General features: G+C 41.5%; 1 long non-coding RNA gene and 1 pseudogene across 2 annotated transcripts in view; one reads left to right on the top strand and one right to left on the bottom strand.

Annotated features, from left to right (window-relative positions):
• Positions 1-13,933, bottom strand: part of LOC140700389 (uncharacterized) — a 100,554-nt gene extending 86,621 nt beyond the window's left edge. For both annotated transcript variants that reach the window (XR_012078786.1, XR_012078785.1), the window contains exons 1-2: positions 13,773-13,933; positions 5,256-5,358 (exon numbers count right to left, since the gene is read on the bottom strand). This is a non-coding gene — a long non-coding RNA (uncharacterized lncRNA). The remainder of the gene's footprint in view (positions 1-5,255; positions 5,359-13,772) is intronic.
• A 119-nt stretch (positions 13,934-14,052) lies between these two features.
• LOC102525258 (thymidylate synthase-like) lies at positions 14,053-15,017 on the top strand (annotated as a pseudogene).
• Positions 15,018-18,509: the final 3,492 nt, after the last annotated feature.

An 18,509-nucleotide genomic window follows, 5' to 3' on the forward strand; every position in this document is an offset into this window, starting at 1 on the left:
GGGAGAGACGCACCGAGACAACTGCAGGTACCTGAAGAGGGTCTCCCCCAAGTGTGTGTCCGAGTACTAACGAGTGCATGTGTGTGAAGAAACTACCTGGGAGGCCCCGGCAAGACCGCCTGAAGGATCAAAGGCCATGATGCCCGGCTGTTCCCACCACCCAGCGTGCAGAGACTCGTGATTCTTGGGGCACCAGGCGGAGAACACAGAAGTGACTTGCATCAACAATGGGGAAAAATCAGCCCTAGACTAAATACTGCTCTGCCCTCAAAGTCAGCCTTAAAAGCGAGACCCAAAAACGTCAAATGTTTTCAAGTAACACAACTGGGCCCGTGAACAAAGCTCAAGAATATTAATAGGAATCCAAAAATGTCCAGCATGTAACAAGGTAAAATTCACAATGTCTTATATCCAAACAGAAAATTACCAGACATGCAAAGAACCAGAAAGATACGACCAAAACTGCGGGCGAAAAGCAAATGAGAACTGACACAGATGTTAGAATTGGCAGACAAGACATTAAAACAGCTATTATAACTGTACTTCATATGTTTAAAATGTTAACTAGAGATACGGCAATATAAAAAGATCCAAATGGAATTTCTATAGATGCATATGACAGTGTCTGAGACGAAAAATACACTGGCATGGAGTTAACGGCAAATTACACATTTCAGAAGAAACGACTCAGGAAACTTAAAAACAACTGAATACAAACTATCCAAAATAAAGCATACAGAGAAAAGTGAGTGTTTTCAAATAAACTAAGTAAGCATCAGTGAGCTGCAGGAAGGCGTCGGGTGGGATCCCACAAATGGGCACAGGTTACAGAAAAAAAAAATTAAGGAAATACTGAACCAATTTTTTTCAAATCTGATGAAAACTAAATACTCACAATTCCAAGAAGCTCAAGGAATCCCAAATATAAGAAATATGTGTAGTGATGGATATTAACTAAACTTATTGTGGTGATCATTTCACAGTATATACATATATCAGATCATTATGGTGTACACATGAAACTAATATAATGTTACATATTAATTATATCAATTTTTAAAACAGCAAGTATAAGGGAAACCTTATGAAGGCACATTATAATCAAACTGCTCAAAAATGGTGATAAAGAAAGAAATCTTAAAAAGTTAGAGAAAAAAGACATACAGCATAGAGGGGAACAAAGATGACAGCAGATTTCTCTTTGGAAATAATATGAACAAGAAGTCATACCAAAAGAAGAACACTGTCAACCTAGAATTCTTTGCCTAACAAGAATATAGTTTTTAAAATCAAAAGCAAAATAAACTGATTTCACAAAAAGTTAAAATCTCTGTTTTTCAAAAGATCCTGTAGAGAGGATAAAAGGCACAGGCTGGGGAGAAGTATTTGCAAAGCAGCTGATGGATACAAAGACGTGTATCTGGAATGCATAAAGAACTCTCAAAACTCGGCTGTAAGAAAACAATCCACTTCCTCGATGAGCTAAATATTTGAGGAGGCACTTCACCAAAGATATACAGATGGCAAATGAACACATGAAAAGATAACTTGATGTAGTACCTATTACCTATATTACCTACTGAGCGGCTAACATTTTAAAGGCAGACCGTATCAAGCGTTCAAAAGAAGATGGAGGGACTGGAGCTCCCTTCCACTGCTGGGAATGTAAAACGGCACAACCATTTAAGAAATCGTCAACTGTTTTCTTAAAAAGTTGAACATCTATGTACACATGATCCTGCCATTTACCCCAGCATATTTACCCAAGAGAAATAAAAGAGCGTAAATACTTGCACATGCATGTTCTTAGAAGCTGTATTTGTAATAGCCGAAGACTGGACACAACCCAGATGTCCGTCGGCAGGTGAATGGATCAACAAACTATAGTACATCTGCACAGTGGAGTACTCAGCAGTAAAAAGAATGAATTGCTGTTAAACATTATAACATGAATGAATCTCAAAATAATTACACTGAATGAAAGAATTCAGACAAAAAAAAAAAACCAGTGTACCCGTATTATTCCATTTGTGTAAAATCCTAGAAAATGCAAACTGATCTATAGTGACAGAAAGCAGATCGGTGCCTTGCAGAGGAGAGAGGGCAGGAAGGGAAGGAATGGCTGAAGAAGGTTACAAAGGAGCATGGGGAAGTTTTAGGGGAGGTGAGTATGCTCATTACCTTGACTGCAGTGGTGGTTTACTTGGTGTAATTATATGTCAAGACATCATACTACACACTTCCAAAGTGTGCAGTTTCCCTTTATGTATCAATTACACCTAAATAAAACTTTTAATAAATACACACACACACCCCCTCATGATGTCCTCCTCTGTGTCCTGAATGCTGCTACTGAAATCCACTATTTCTAATAAACACGTCTGGTATACATACAACTCAGAAACATTTTGGTATGTTTTCACTGCTATCTTCTTAAATAAGCCGAAACAAGTATCTCTCTACGCAATGCACAGAGAGAGAGAACCTGTGACCACCTAACCAGTTTCTAACGAGCTCCTTTCATGTAAGGCAAGACAGCTGACTGAATGCTACTGGAGACTTGCGGCGCTCACAGCTTAATCTGTTTCTCTCCGGCAGGGAACTGGAGTGCTGCCCTTATGGTCTAACATCCTACAGCACCTTTGTCTCTCACGAGACTCCTTTAAATCTCACAGATTCTCTGGACAAGAGAATGTAAACTTACCAACCAGGAAACCACCACAGGATCACAGAGACAATCTGAGACCAGGGATAACTTTGCCATCTGCGTCCGAGCCAGCCTCACAAGTCCTGGCAACCTGTGCCTATTTCAGGCACAAGAGGCACATGGCCATATGGCAGAGAAAGTAGAGAAAGTCTGTAAATTATCAGCTTTGAGACTAAAAAGATGAATGATGACAGAACTGCTGACATTTCACCTAAAACCTCATCTTGAGAGAAAAAGAAATGAATAACTAGCAGGACATATATCTTTTTGCAGTTCAGTGTTTCCCCTCCTTTCTCTCAAAGCACCTAAGATCAAAGTTTTTTCATTTATGTATTTTGCTAGAGTTTGAGTACTTAGCATTTTTCAAGAAAATAATTTGTGAAAACGATTGAAGTACTTTTTTCAAGTTCAGATCTCTAAAAATTAACTGCTTTCTTAATTAAGAAAGCAATTGCTGGCAATTGTCAATTTACCAGGTGAGTTTCCAAATTCCAGAAGTTTTATGTGGTCGGTCCTAGTTTGGAATTAAGAACGTCTTGCTCATGAAAACAGTGCTCTTACTTATCGATTCATCAGCAAACTTTTCAAAGGTTGCCTATAATATTGAATCCTTTGAGGATTCAGTGGGTACATGACACTGTTTCTGTAGACAAAGAGTTTTTATTTTACTAGAGAAACACAGACATGCAAAAAGTAAAATAAAATAATAAATATATATGTAATATATATTGGTATATGATTAGTAGTATGAATACCATTTAGATCAGTGTTTCTTAATTAAATTTGGCCCATGAGCTTATGAGCACTCCAGTTCCCTAGGACTTGTTTAAAATGCAGATCCTTTAGTCTTTCTCCAGCCGTCCTGAACCCTGATCTCTGGAGGTTATTTTTATGAACACCAAATTTTCATGACAATAGAATAAGTGATACATGCAATATACTGTAGGAATTTTAAAAAGAAAAAAAATCTCTTTCCCTATGGTCAGGGAAAGGTTTAAAAATTCAGAATTTATTAATAGGATTTCATTAAGTGGAAACTGAAGCTCAAAGCATTCCATGCAGGGATTCTGACTTCTGAGTAAGGAACCCCCAAAATCTACTCCGCCTATAAAAGCAATAAGAATACTAACAAAAATCGCCAAAAATCATCTTTTTTCAGAACTCTAGAAATTAGCCAAAAGCCTGTTACAATCCAAGGAGAATTTATTCAAAAAAGTAGCTGAATCTCCATTAGAAACAGGAAGTTTTGTTTAACTTGCCACATTCCCATCCCCGTCTCCCAAGCTCTGCTGTAATCTTGAAAACCTGCAGCCTTGCGCTCACAACAGCCATGAAAACCAGCACTCTGGCAACCACTGGAAGGGGCAGAATGGATCGGGGGTTCCTCAAAAGCCCCATCCCACTATTTCACCTATCTGGCTGCTCCCAGAAATCCCCCACTTCCAAGGCTCACCTTTATCTGACCTGACTCAGAGTTCACTCAGCAAAAACTTTTTTCCCCTTGAGGTGTTGTTCAAAAACAATCAGCAGCAACTGTTTAATATTACTGCTGCCCGAGGCAGCAAGAGCAGCTGGGACAAGGGAGAAGCTACCCATAGAACTTAAAAGGAAAAGCTGGGGAATGAGATGTCCATAGAGGACTTTGAAATGATCCAAGTGTTCAGGTCTCAGTCATTTGCAAGATGGCAAAAGTAAGGAAATCAGGAACAGCTGGTTAGGAAAAAAAAGTGAAAGTATGAAGAGTGTGAATTGGGATGTGCGGAGCTTAAAGCCCCGAACATGCATAGAGACCACCAGTAAGGGGTTGAAAATGTGGGACTGAGAGAGCCTGGGGAACGGGTGCATTCCTGCCTTATTCCTACCGTCCTGGCATCCCACCCAGCTTGGCCTCTATCCCAGACAACAGTGTCCCATTCTGGTGCAATAAATTACATGGCCGCTGTATCACCGAGAGAGAAAGTAAAAAGATTAGGGGCGAGTTCACAGGGCAGAACACCGGGCAACACCCACAACAGGTAAGAACAGGAGGAGTAAAATCCAGTTGTGGAGACAGGAAGACACAATCAGGGCAGCAGGGAAGTCCTCCCAGAGACGGGAAGGCCGAGCACGACCGGGGAAGGATGGTCTGTTCTGATGTGCGCTTCAGAGACCCCAGGAGAGCAGATCCCATCAAAGGCACGTGAAAGGCACACCCCATTAAAGGTAGGTTATTAAAGGTACGATTGTTTTCGTCTTGTGATTCAAGAAAACAACAAGTTAGAGGACAGTTCATTAGAGGACAGCCAGCAGAGACGAAGTGACAGAAGACAGAAGGAAAAGCCAAGACGATGAAGAGCGAGGTCTCGCTGGAGGTGAGGGCAGGAGGGAGGGAAGCAGTAGAGACAGGAATTAAAACATCATGTAAATGGTAAACTTAGAAAAGTCAAGGAACTTTTCTTAAGAATGAAGGAAGGCAGGCAATGTTTGAAACAGTGCAAGACTGTGATAACAGATGAAAAGAGAAAATGAATGCGGTCACTCCCTGCGGTCAGGAATGGCCCTTATTTACCTCGTGCCGCTGTGCCTGACCACTTGGATCCAAATTCCAGCTCTGCCACCAGCTCTGTTATTTCAGCAAGTTGTGTGACCTCTCTGCGCTTCCGTTTTCTCATCTATAGAAGGAGAATCAGGTCGCCATTGTGAGCTTGTGTATAAAACATCACTACATTGACACTGAGTGCTTACAGCAATAAGCGCTCAATTGTTACTATTATTTGCACAGTACTGTTTGCAGCCACCCTGCTTCGCCTGATCACTGGAGCTGCCTTAATGTCCTAGGAATGAGTGAAATCAGAATCAAGGTCATCTGCTGGGAGCTAGGTTGTGGGAATGCTGTTAAAGAATAAAGACCGAAGACGATGAGAATCCTAGAACTCTACAGAAGGCAAAATTAAAATGACTAATAACTGAGGTCCAGCTGAAGGGGGAGTCTCCTAAAGCCAAAGGAAGCTGATGGTGACTGGCACACGGTAAGGATGAAGAGGAGCCTGGGCGGCTGTGAAGGGATAGGAGGGGAAGAACAGAGCAAGCTAACTGGGTGGCTCTTCAATAACCCCACATAACGAAGTGCCTCAGTGGCCCCTAGGGTCTGGGAGGTCACATTAAGACAACACACCACAGAAAAGCATTCGCCAATTATGCAAACATGGAGTAACCAGAGGAAGACGCAAAACGCCTTTGCTTTCCCATAATGTCATCCTTCAGTTAATTCAGTCCACCTCAGAAAAGGCATCTAAAGTTCTCTCTCTGTATTTCCTTCCCTTCCCACTCTCCCTGCACCACCTCATCTCTTCAGTTCTCTTCTACCTCATTTCCCTCTTTTCCAAGTCCCAGCTCCTCCCAAGAGGGGCGATATTCCTGCGTAAAGAGACTTCAGGACCTTCAAATCTTCCTCAGTTAACATCGACATCTCTTGACAAAAGAGCAAACTTTTGATTTATTACTACGTTGACAAAATCTCTACCTCTTTATTCCGATTTACAAAAGACCCCCTTCATACCTAAGATAAGAAAAGAAACAGAAGGTGGCAGGCACAAAGAAAATCCTGTCCCACCAGGTAACCATTTTAAGCACAAAGTTTGTTCCAGCCTCTAGAACAATGTCTAAACGTGACAGTTCCCTAATAAATGTTGGATGGATAAATAAATGACTCAATGCAAACTCCAAAGTAAGACAAGGTGGACTTGAACAACAATGACTGTCAGCATTCATGATAGCCTTTTGTTTGCTGACTCAGTTAGACTGATTGCCTTGAGAGTTTTAAGAGTCCCAACTTTTCACACCTCCCTGTATCCACATTCTTTGGTAACTGCCTTCTCACATTGACTCTGGACTTGGCCAAGTTATTTGCTTTGGCAAATGGGAAAGCAACAAATTGGACTGAGCCAAAGCTTGAAAAACACTTGTACATTAACTGCCACTAACATGAGAACAAGCCTGAGATGAGCTGCTGGAGGACTGTGAGAAACAATGAAGAAGAGGGGAACCATGCCTGTCAAGGTCACCCTGGACCCACCAGCCTACTACTCACCAGCTGGTCACCTAGATGCATGGCGGACCAGAGTCAAGATCAGTGGAACCAACAAATTCATGAAATACAATAAATGGCTTTGGGTTTAAACCACAAAGTTTGGGGTACTGAGCAGCAATAGTGAACTGATCCACTTCCAAACCCAAACCCCCCTCTGACTACATTAGACCAGCAGCCTCATGCACCACTTTGAGGGGTGGGGGCGCCATTCACATCGCAGTCCGTGCTGTGCAAGGCAGAGCCTTCGCGGCTGTACGCGGCAGCACTGCTGGGAGCACACCAGAATAAGCAAAACCCTCTCGCTCCCGCTTGCCCTTCACCTTTAATGACATAGGGAGAAAGAGAAAAGAAAGTTAAAGCCTGAGCCACGAATACTAACTGCATATTGCAAAAGGAACCATTTCGCTCGACTGAACATTCCCAAACAAGTTTCAGCTCCTGAGCATTTTAAACACAGACAGAAAACAATATAAATAATGTATGTGTGTGTACGTATACATACACACATACGTAGATATGCATGTATATCTATATGGCTCTAAATGAATCACAGCAAGGGACATTCTGAATGTTTAAATGGTATGAATTTCTACACTCCTTTCTGGCTTTCCAGGCACCAGTCCCATCAATCTCTAAACCCTGACACCAGGCAGTTCATTGTTTTTCAAATTTATGACATTTTTCAGTCCATTGTTTTTAAACTGTCACCCTCAGTGGGCAGCTGGCACAACTCACTGCTGCTCTCAGCGCCCACCGAGCTCATCACCCTAGGAGTGATGTGCTAGCAAAATTTTCAGCTGACTGATCTCCAGGATGTTAAATACTCTCTGCGTGCTTCCTCTGATGACATCATTAGTTTTGTCCTCCACCTTTACCCCAAACAGAAATAATTAAGTTTGTGATCGTCCACCCCAAACACAGATAATGAAAATGAGGGAAACTGGAAATAGAACCAGTCATTCTATTCAGCCTCTTGGCGGGATGGAAGACTAACTCTCCCCCAGACATCCAATAGTTTTATGTTATTGTCTCTAATATGGCAGGATCTATCTGGTCTACTGAGAGACTATTCTGTATCTGGTTCTCAGTTTAAACAGGCTTATTTTTATCTGCTGAATTTTCTCATTTATTTTCTGAAATGCATGACTTATGGACTTAATTCTCATCTCAGGAAATGGCCTGATTTCTCCCAGGATTCTAAAACTAATTATATGGAGTTCAGTGAACATGGAAGCCAGTCCCTCCTCTCTGTCCTTGGCTGGGCACTGGGTGTGATGTCAGGGTGGAGTATGTGCCGGAATGGAGGAGGAATCAGAAAACTAGGTCCAGCTGACTCTGTCCCTAACAGGGGTGTGGCCCTGCAAAAGTCACACTCCTATCTGATCAAAGCTTTCTTAGCTACAAAATGAGAATTTGGATGATTTCCAAGATTTTCCTTTTAGCACTGAAAGCTTATTATATTATCCACAGATTTTTTAGATGTTTCCTTTTACTTCAGTAGAGAGCATATGCTTATTTCAACATTTACAGCATTTCCAATCAATATACGTCCTTATCTAATTGTATGCCTGCATTAAATTTTCATGAGTATATTTTTAGTTTCCCCTTCCATCTTGGGGTTGGGAGGATCTGAAAAGTAATTGGGCAATTCAGTCATTCAACAAGCATTCATTGAGCACGTATTATGAGCCTGGGGCTAGGCTAGGGGCTTGGGAAAATGAAATCAAAGTGATTATAATACTGATCTTCCTAATTATGTCCCTACAAAAACACTGAGGGAGAGACTTTGTCTCAGCCTCAACCCAAAGTGTGCATTTAGTCTACGAAAATGTTTAATTCAGCAGATCACTATATTATACAAAACCCAAGAAGAGGGTAAAATGTTTTACTAAAACGGTGTTAGTAATACACACCCTCCAGTCCATTCTAAAGAAATACTGTGGAAGTGATTTGAGTTCTGAGAACTATTTAAATTAATTAAATTGCTTAGCACAGTGTCTGGTACAGGGAGAGCTACTGTAATTTTTATCTTCCTGCCCCTCCTTCCTTTCTTACCATCTCTTTTCCCTGAAATCAATCTGCCTTCTCTCTCACTCTTCCTCCCCAGCTGTACTCGGAGGGTAAACCACCGAAGCAGTAAAATCATCAGGCACTGGCTTCATCCCTGCTTTCAACGCTCCTGAAAGGCAACTGCCTTCTTTGCTTCTAGCCCCACCACATTCCTGGCCCTTTGTTCATGACATGTTCCCACCAACATGACCTAGGAACCAGCAGGTGATAGGAAATCTGGTATTACCTATGGTTTGCTGTGTATTAAGAAACCTGCAGAAGCTTGATGTTAACTAGGAAGCTAAATGACTCACATTGGCAGGAAAATTCTCCATCTGCTGCTCTACACTCCCTGACAGCCTCAGGAAGAGAGAATCTGTTATGTGACCACATATTTATACAACAGATCTTTCTGTGTTTTTGTTGCTCTGACTAATTGATTTAGAATGCAACTCTAATCTTCAGTGCCCCTCCCTCTAGGAACTAAGTCTATTAGAATTCAAGTTTAATGAAGACTCATTAATGGTGCTACATAAGTCATTAGAAAAGATAATTTACCACATGGAGAAAAGAAATTATTCAAATGGCTTTAAAACACAGTATTTGGCCACACTTATTTAATGAGATATTTTCTAATGACAAAAAGAACCCACCTTAACCTTTATTCAGTCGTCTAATTGCTCATAGTAATATTGGCATAGTTATGTTTAACTATTCATATATGTAGTATAATAACACTGTAGAAAAGTATGTTGTTGTTATTAAGAATGGAGACTTTTCAGAAAAGAGCCAAATGTGTAATTTTTTAAATAAAAACTCAACAAAGTCAAATTTGAATTGGAAATTTCAGAACGGACTCATAGGGTTTTTTCAATGCACATTTCATAGCTCTCGTCTACCCAGAAGTCCCGGAAGCCGTAACAGTCCAGTCGTGAGCACCCTACAATCAGATGTGGGACTCAAATGTTACCAACCACCAAAAGGAGCTAGGCCTCATTGGAGAAAGAGCTGATTTCCAGGCCAAGGGCAGGAGACGACGGTACAAGATGAGCTTGGAGCCCTTTGTTGCTCTAGAGAGGAAGGAAACCATCAAAGTTCACAGGGACCTGTCAAAGTCACTGAAACCCGCCTGAAGGGAACTGTCACTGGCCAGAAGTGGGACAACACGCGCATCAAAAGGCTGAGAACAAGAGAATTCCACTTGCCTGACATTTTGAGCGGGGAGGCTGGTCTTTTCCTGGCCTCACACTGGAACTCACACCATCGCCTACGCTGGTTCTCAGCCTTTGGATTCAGCTGGAAACTACAGCCCTGGTCCTCCTGGATCCGCAGCCTGACGACTGCGGATCCCGGGACTTCTTGGCCTCTACTGTCGTGTGAGCCAGCTCCTAATAATAACAATGATTTTAAGCGTGATCATATTTGCATTTAAGAAAGGACTTGTTGGCTGTTTTCTGAAGAGCAGACTGGCGGGGGTAAGACAGGGGTCAGGGAGACCGGTTAGGAGGCTGTCGCCGAATCACAGCCCATAGTCCATCTCCATAGCGCCTGCAGCAAGGCACCCGAGGCTCCTTCATGGCCGTCACCCCTTCTGGCTTGAAGCATAGATTTTTCTGCACACGCTTTCTCTCTCCTTCCAGAACAAGCTCCTTGAAGGTGGGAACCAACTCTCACGTCGCCTGGTAACGACAGCCAGCACTCAGCACTCAGGCCACACCAAGCAGCCTGCACAGCTAATGTCTGATTCCACAGTGACCACGCATGGTAGCCATCATCCCCTATGTACCCATGAGGAAACTCAAATTCAGAAATACGTTCAGTTGAGTTGCAAGATGTCTGAGTCCCATCTTATCAAGCTAGATTTTTTTTTAATGCGCTTTATGATGAGAAAAATAAGTTACCCATATTTCAGGGTTTTTTTAAATTTCTAGAGTACTGCAGAGCAGGGGGCTTTTTATTTGCACCGTGAATGTGAGGTGCAATATGGATGGGGCTTTTCCGCACAACAGTGTAAGTACTGAACCGACTTGACAGGCATTGTTGGGAGAAGAGGAAGAGGATGCTGGAGCCAAGGAGGAAACCCAAGGCCAGCCAAGAGCGTCAGCGGCAGTGCAGTTCCAGGAAACATTAACGGCTGGCATCACTCCCGACCTCATCCATAATGGGATTGAGCCGCAACCCCGGTGGTTTTGAGAAACAAGAATCAGCAGAATTTTGCAGCTTTAATAGAATGTATAAGCAACTCAAAGTTTCGGGGAAGCCTTCACTTCATTACCTCAGCAGTCGCACCCTGACCTTGTGGCCGCTCTTTGTAAAAAAAACCACTTTATGTTTTTTCAAGTAAGTGGAATTAACATTTTTCCCTCTGCGGCATGAACTCATGATCGATGAGCGCTTTAGTAGATTGCAAGTAGTTTTTCAATGTCACATTTCTATTACAGCATTATGGAACAAAACTAATTGTCGTCAGGATTGGAGGCAATTCTATTCACAGCAAGATAAATTGGGTTTCTAAACTGTGATTTCCATTGTGTTACCTCTATGTATCATGAAAGTTACCCTGATGTGCACAGCAGTCAGGCGACTTACTTATACAGTGAGGTCCAGCTTTATGCCGAATCCATCATCTTTCTCTTCCCCAGGGAGGACAGAGGCACAACGGAAGCATAACTGCAGACCACCATCTAATGGAACGGGTTAATGCAGACACCCTGCTCTAAATATCAGCGTGAACATTCAAAGACTAGAAGAGAATAGTCTGTTCCCTAAGAAGATCAGACATCACTGTGCATTACCCCGTTAATCACTGTGGAATTTTGGTGCATGTGAGGCTCTCTCTCTCTCTCTGCTTCTGTAATAGTACTGTTTATACATGCATACAGTGTAAGTATTTCAGAACGTAAACCACCATCCATAAAAACAGCCCACCTTGCAATCTGTAAATTTGGACTTCCACTAATCTTAACTTCTAATGCATTGGGCAACGTCTTGGGTGGCATTTTTACAATCTATATAAAAAAAGATTTGCTAAGTGAAGTAATAATTTAAAAATATGGAAAACAAGATGGCGAGTGCGAATGTTCACACTGTTGTAATTAAAAGGCAAACTGGAAGCAGTTAAAGCTTAGGACCATGGACTCTAGAGTCAGTCCTCCTGGGTTCGAATCTTCTCTCACCACTGTCGTGATCTGGACAAAGTACTGTGCTTCAGTTTTCTTATCTGAAAAATGGAGACCATAATAATACACACTTCACAGTAGACTGTCATAAAGATTAAAGTTGGCAACACACGTAGGGAAGTTCCTAGCACACATTAAACACTCAGGGGTGGTGTTATTATTGTTACTGTTGTTGTAGTTATTACCCGGAAGCACCCTTTTTTAAAACAAATAAGTGATGAACTACTCATAGTTCTATCTCAGTCGCTCCAGCGGATTTCCTTAGAATCGGTAGCAGGCAGTATCAGGTTGCCTCATTCACATTACTAAGTATCTCTGAAAGTAAGAACACTGCAATCCTTTAAAAACAACAACAACAACAACAACTTTCTACAATTTAAACAGTTTTCCCCACTTATTTTTTATTGGTGGTATTTTCCTATATTTAAAATAAACCTGGGCTGTCCAGCCAATACCTGGGCCTTGTTTCCTTGTGTCCTGTCAAATCCTTATAGGATCTCGGAAACTATCACCATCCGCAACACTCCCCACTATGAGGACACAAGATAAAATTCCGTCGTTTATGACCCGGGTCATTTACGCATGTGGGAAATCATACTTATGTCTTACTTGCTAAATGCTAAAGGGAAAGGAGACGTTAGACCCCAGTGTGTTTCAGAAAGAGGTAAAATAGAAAAAAGTGCAAAAAAGTAACTTTGTCCTCATTCACTTGGATTAAGGAGAACCTATAATTATACAAAATGCGGTTTTCACAAGCAGCAAGTTAAAGAAGTTGTGCTGTACCCATATTTTGTGTCGATCGATGCAAAACTGCCAAATGATTCGTCCTAAAATTTAAATTTTTCTAACTAAACTGATTTTCTTGGGTCCCAGGAGTGTGCATTATTCATCCAGGTAGTATCTAGCAAATATAGAGTGCACAGTATTCACTGACCTAAACAAACTTGAATGAGCACATAGCACAGCACCGGCCTCAAGGGAGGCACTCAAATATTTTTCGAATGAAGGAACCAGAGAAAGGTTGATGGAAACTGGTTCCAGGTGATCTGTCTTATTAGGTTGTAATTGCGATTAAGAAAGAAATATAGGAGGGCAGAATGGATACCATCCACAAGTAATAAACACATCATACGTATCTGATACATGCATTCATATATACAACCTGAAGCAATTTCAATAACGGACATTCAAAAGTAACACGAACTTAAACGATAGAAGAAAGATCAGCAATTTACATAATGGCAGCATTAAACAAATTGCCTTGGATCTAACCTACCATTTATAATAGCCTTGATCAGTTCTCAAGGCAGAAAAGTTCCCCAATTTACATCTGAAAAAAAAGGGAAGAAAGTTTCTGAAATGTCTAGTGAGATCTAAACTCCTGTATCCCGGCTCACCAAACTGAGATGCAGAGTAACCATGTGTCTGCATCATTCCCCATCACTTAATCTGAGAGCTGAGCTCGGTCCTCTCACATGACTCCAGATGGACAGGAAAAAAATCTCCCTGGAGAATTCTCAACACAAGCTGATTCTTTCAAAAGTTTGTAGCCCAAATTCATAACACCTCAGTAGACTGAGAAACCTAAAACAGGTACTTGAGGATAGGAGGGTCCCACACTGGTGGTGCCCCAGACATCCAGCAGAAACAGATGAAAATCCTCAAAGAACCCACCTTTCACATGGGCCTCAAAAATTCTCGTGCATAAAGAAAAAAAAAATACGAACTCAGAGTCAAAAAGCCCGAACCACGGAAGGATGTAACTCACCGTGAATGAGAGCCAGCAGGAACGGCCGACGACAGAAACTAACCTATCAACTGCAGATACCGGACTAAACCTGCAAGGGTGTTTACTGTGTTTAAGAAGTAAAACGGAGGTTGAAACTGTGCCTGAGAAGAAAGACTACAGGGGTCACAGGAAAAGGCGGAGTCTCCGGAGCGGTGGCGGGAAACGGGGCTCCCGGAAAGGGCTGGGCCGCCTCGCCCGCGGGCGCGGGGTCCCCGCAGCCGCGCCCCGCCCCGCGCCGCGCCCCCCGCGAGCTGCAGGACCAGAGCACACGGAGCGCATCCTCCGCTGCGGCGTCCGGGAGGATGAACGCATGCGCACCTGCACCCGCACCCTGCCGGTGTTCCGCACGCAGGCGCGCTACAGCCTGAGGGAGTTTCCCCTGGTGACAGCCAAACGTGGTTTCTGGAAGGGTGTTTGGGAGGAGTTGCTGTGGTTTATCACGGGATCCACAAACGCTGAGGAGCTGTCTTCCTGGGGTGCCAATGGGTCCTGAGACTTCTCCGACAGCCTGGGATTGTCCTCCAGGGAAGGGGATTTAAGCCCAGTGTAGGAGGCATTTGGGGGCCGAATACGAAGATGTGGATTCAGATTAATTCGGGTCAGGGAGTAGACCAACTATAAACGGTGACTAACATGATCAAAACCAACGTTGACGACAGAAGAATCATCCTGTGAGCTTGGAATCCCAAAGATCTTCCTCTCCTGGCCCTCCCCCCACGCCATGCCCTTTGCCAGTTCTAGGAGGTGAGCTGTCCTGCCGGCTGTACCACTTGTCAGGACACAGGGGCCTGGGTGTGCCCTTCAACATCACCCGCTACACCCTGCTCACCTACATGATCACACACATCACAGGCGACTTTGTACACACTTTAGGAGATGCATACATTTACCTGAATCACACTGAGCTGCTGAAATGCAGCTTCAGCAAGAACCAAGCCTTTTCTCAAAGCTCAAGATCCTTTGAAAAGCTGAGAAAATTGATGACTTCAAGGCTGAAGACTTTTCAGGTTGAAGGCTACAATCCTCATCCGACTATTAACATGGAAATGGCTGTTGAGAGTGTTCCTTTTTTTTTTTTAATTGAGTTATGGCTTATTTGAAATGTTTCAGGTGTATAGTGGGGTGATTCGTGTGTGTGTGTGTGTGTGTGTGTGTGTGTGTGTGTATTTTTGTATCCATGCTTTTTCAGATTCTTTTCCATTATAGGTTGTTGCAGGGTGTTGAGCACCCTGTGCTGTACAGTGGGTCCTTGTTGCAGTGTGTATCTGTTGGTCCCAAATGCCAAATTTATCCTCCCACCCCTTTCCCCTTTGGTAAACATGTCTGTTTTCTATGTCTGTGAGTCTATTTCTGTTTTGTAAATAAATTCATTTGTATCATTTCTTTTAGATTCCATATAAGTGATATCATATGATATTTGTCTTTCTCTAACTTACTTAACTTAGTATGATCATCTCTAGGTCCATCCATGTTGCTACAAATGGCATTATTTCATTCTTTTTTATAGCTGAGTAATATTCCATCATGAATATATACCACATCCTCTTTATCCAGTCATCTCTTGATGGACATTTGGTTTGCTTCCATGTCTTGGCTATTGTAAATAGTGCTGCGATGAACATAGGGATGCATGTATCTTTTCAAATTAGAGCTTTCATTTTTTCCAGATATATGCCTAAGAGTGGGATTGCTAGATCATATAACTCCATTTTTAGTTTTTTAAGGAAACTCAATCCAACTGTTTATAGTGGCTGTTCCAATCTGCATTCCCACCAACAAAGTAGGAGGTTTCCCTTTTCTTCACACCCTCTCCAGCATTTATTACTTGTTGACCTTGTAAAAAATAGACTTTATAATGACCTTTAATGAAAAAGAATATGAAAACAAAAAATAGATTTTATTTTTTACAGCAGTCTTAGGTTCACAACAAAATTTAGAGGAAGGTACAGAGATTTCTCATACACCCTCTGCACCCACATGTACAGAGCCCCCCCATCACCAGCAGCCCTCACCAGAGTGGCAGATTTGTTACAACTGATGAATCTACACTGGCACACTATTTGTAGACTTTTTGATGACACCCATTCGGACCCATGTAAGGTAATACTTCATTATAGTTTTGATTTGCATTTCTCTAGTAATTGGTGACACTGAGCATCTTTTCAGGTGCCTATTGGCCATCTGTGTGTCTTTGGAGAAGTGTCTACTTGGGTCTTCTGCCCATTTTTTCACTAGGTTGTTTGGTTTTTTAGAGTGCTTTTAAAGGCGTTGCTTGAAGACTATTTACACTCAGGTAAAAGTTTACTTTGCTCTAAAGGAAGAAGGAATTGGGTCAAAAGCCCGTTGTTGACCTATCAATTATTATTCATTAACTTTTAAGGATGTTGCCACTGGCAAACAGAATTGTGCTAGTTCTCTCAGTAATAAAGGGCCCTGAGTTTGGTCAACTCACTTAGGATGTAGGAAAATGTCAAGATTGTAAATAAAGTCAGGAAAGAGAAAATTTAAATATCTGAACAAAAACATGTGCATGCATTTCAATGCCATACTCAGTCTTCCCAGTTCAAATTTCATAATGTTTTTATGAAGATGGTCAGTGAATTTCAAGAATTATATATAACTGTTCCCCCAAATTTGAGCAAGCTGCATAACACCACCAGTCATGGTAATGCCTGGTGTGGTTATGAACACTTAAAGTTATATTTGTCTTACATCTTGCTATAATAAAGAAGTGTTCTGCATCCAAAAATAAATAAATGAAAAAAGATTAAGACTTTAGAAAATTTTAATAGAATCCTTAGAGATGAGAAATATCATAATCGAAATTTAAAATTCAATGAACAAGTTTATTACGTGATCAGACTCCCTGAAAAGACAATTCCTGAAATGGTCTAGAATGCTGAAGAAATTAGCCAGATCGTAGAAACAGAGAGACAAGGAAATTGAAAACACAAAACAGACGTTGAAAAGCAAAGAGGATAAAGTGAGATACAATGGGAGATCTAAGCCAGTGAAGTAAGGCAAGAAAAAGAAATAAATGAATTTAAGTACTGGAAAGGAAGAAACAAAACTGTATTTGTGTGTGATATATTATCTACATCAAAACCTCTCTGAAAAAATATCAGTAGATTTTTTAATAAATAGTAGAGCTTACTGGAATTTGATACAACATTGTAAAATGACTATAACTCAATAAAAAAAAAGTTAAAAAAATAAATAAATAGTAGAGCTTAACATGGGACCTGATTATAAAACCAATTGTCCTTCTAAACCAACAGCAAAGAAAAAAAAAGTGTACTTTTTAAAAAAGATATCACTTATGGCATTTAAAAAATGTGTAGAACCTAGAAATACATATACCAGAAGATCTTTATGAGAAAAAATTATAAACTTTATTATCAATAGACATTAAAAATGCCTAACGAGATAAACTGAGACCGTGTTAATTTATACAAAGAAGCATCACAAAGATGTCAGTTCTCCTCGATTTACAGACTCAAGTCCATCAAAAACTCTGGAGAGTCTTATGAGTCTTGACAAGCTGATTCTAAATTACACATGGAAGAGAAAACAGCCCATAAAGGTTAAGGCGGAAGACATAAGTCACATAGAAAGCTGTGTGAATTAATACATTGTGGTATTTGCACTGGAATAGACAAACACACCACTAGAACAGGACAGAAACCCAGAAGCAGCACCGTGTGTCTGGCCTGTGATTTCTGGCAGAGGTCATCGCAGGGCAGTGGGAGGAAGCTGGACTTCGATTGGTTATGGTTCACGATTCGTTAGCCATATTAGAAAGGGGGTAGGGAATCTCGCCACTCGCACAAAACTCAGCTCTATATGGATTAAAAAGGTAAATGTAAAAGGCAAAACCATAAAATGTTTAGGTGAAAGTCCCAAAGATTGCCTTTGTGATTTTAGGGTAGGAAGGGTTTCTTAAAGTACACACACACACACACACACACACGAACACGAACACACCTAACCATAAAGATGGATACATCTGACTACATTAAAATTAAGGAATTTTTTTCACCAAAAGATGTCATTAAGAAAGTGAAAAGGCAAGGCACGGAGTAAGGAGCTGACAAAATGACAAAATGCTCATGTCTAGACTATATAGAGAATGATTACAAATAAATAAGAAAAAGACAAACACTCCAGTAGAAAGATGGGCAAAGATATGAACAGAGGCTTCATGGAAGAGGAAGACACGAATGCTCAATAAGCAAAGGAGAAGATGCCAATCTCTTCTGTAATTAGGAAAATGAAAATCAGAGCCAACAGACATGGCTTCACTCCTGCCAGCTTTGGAAAAATTTAACAATTATATTATCAAGTGCTGGCAAGGATCTGGAGCAACAGAAACAGCTGTATCTGCTGGTAGGAGTGTAAACTGGTAAAAGTCACTTCGGCATTATCTGGTTCATCTGAAGGTGTACATGACCTTGGACCTCTCAGCTTCATTCCTAGAGAAACTGGAGAAAGTCTTGCGGATGGGCACCAAGTAACACATACGAGAATGTTCAGAGCACCACCATGTGCGGGGCAAAACCGGAACTAACCCAAATGCGCATTAGCAGAGGAACAGATAAACCAATTATGCTGTTTCATGTAATGGAATTCCGTGCCGCCATGAACTACAGCTTCGTGCAGAAAGAAAAGTGGATGAACCTTAGAAACACGTTGAAGGTAAGAAGTCATCAAAGAGTA

Source organism: Vicugna pacos, chromosome 12 (genome assembly GCF_048564905.1).
Source record: "Vicugna pacos chromosome 12, VicPac4, whole genome shotgun sequence".
Classification (NCBI taxonomy): Eukaryota; Metazoa; Chordata; class Mammalia; order Artiodactyla; family Camelidae; genus Vicugna; species Vicugna pacos.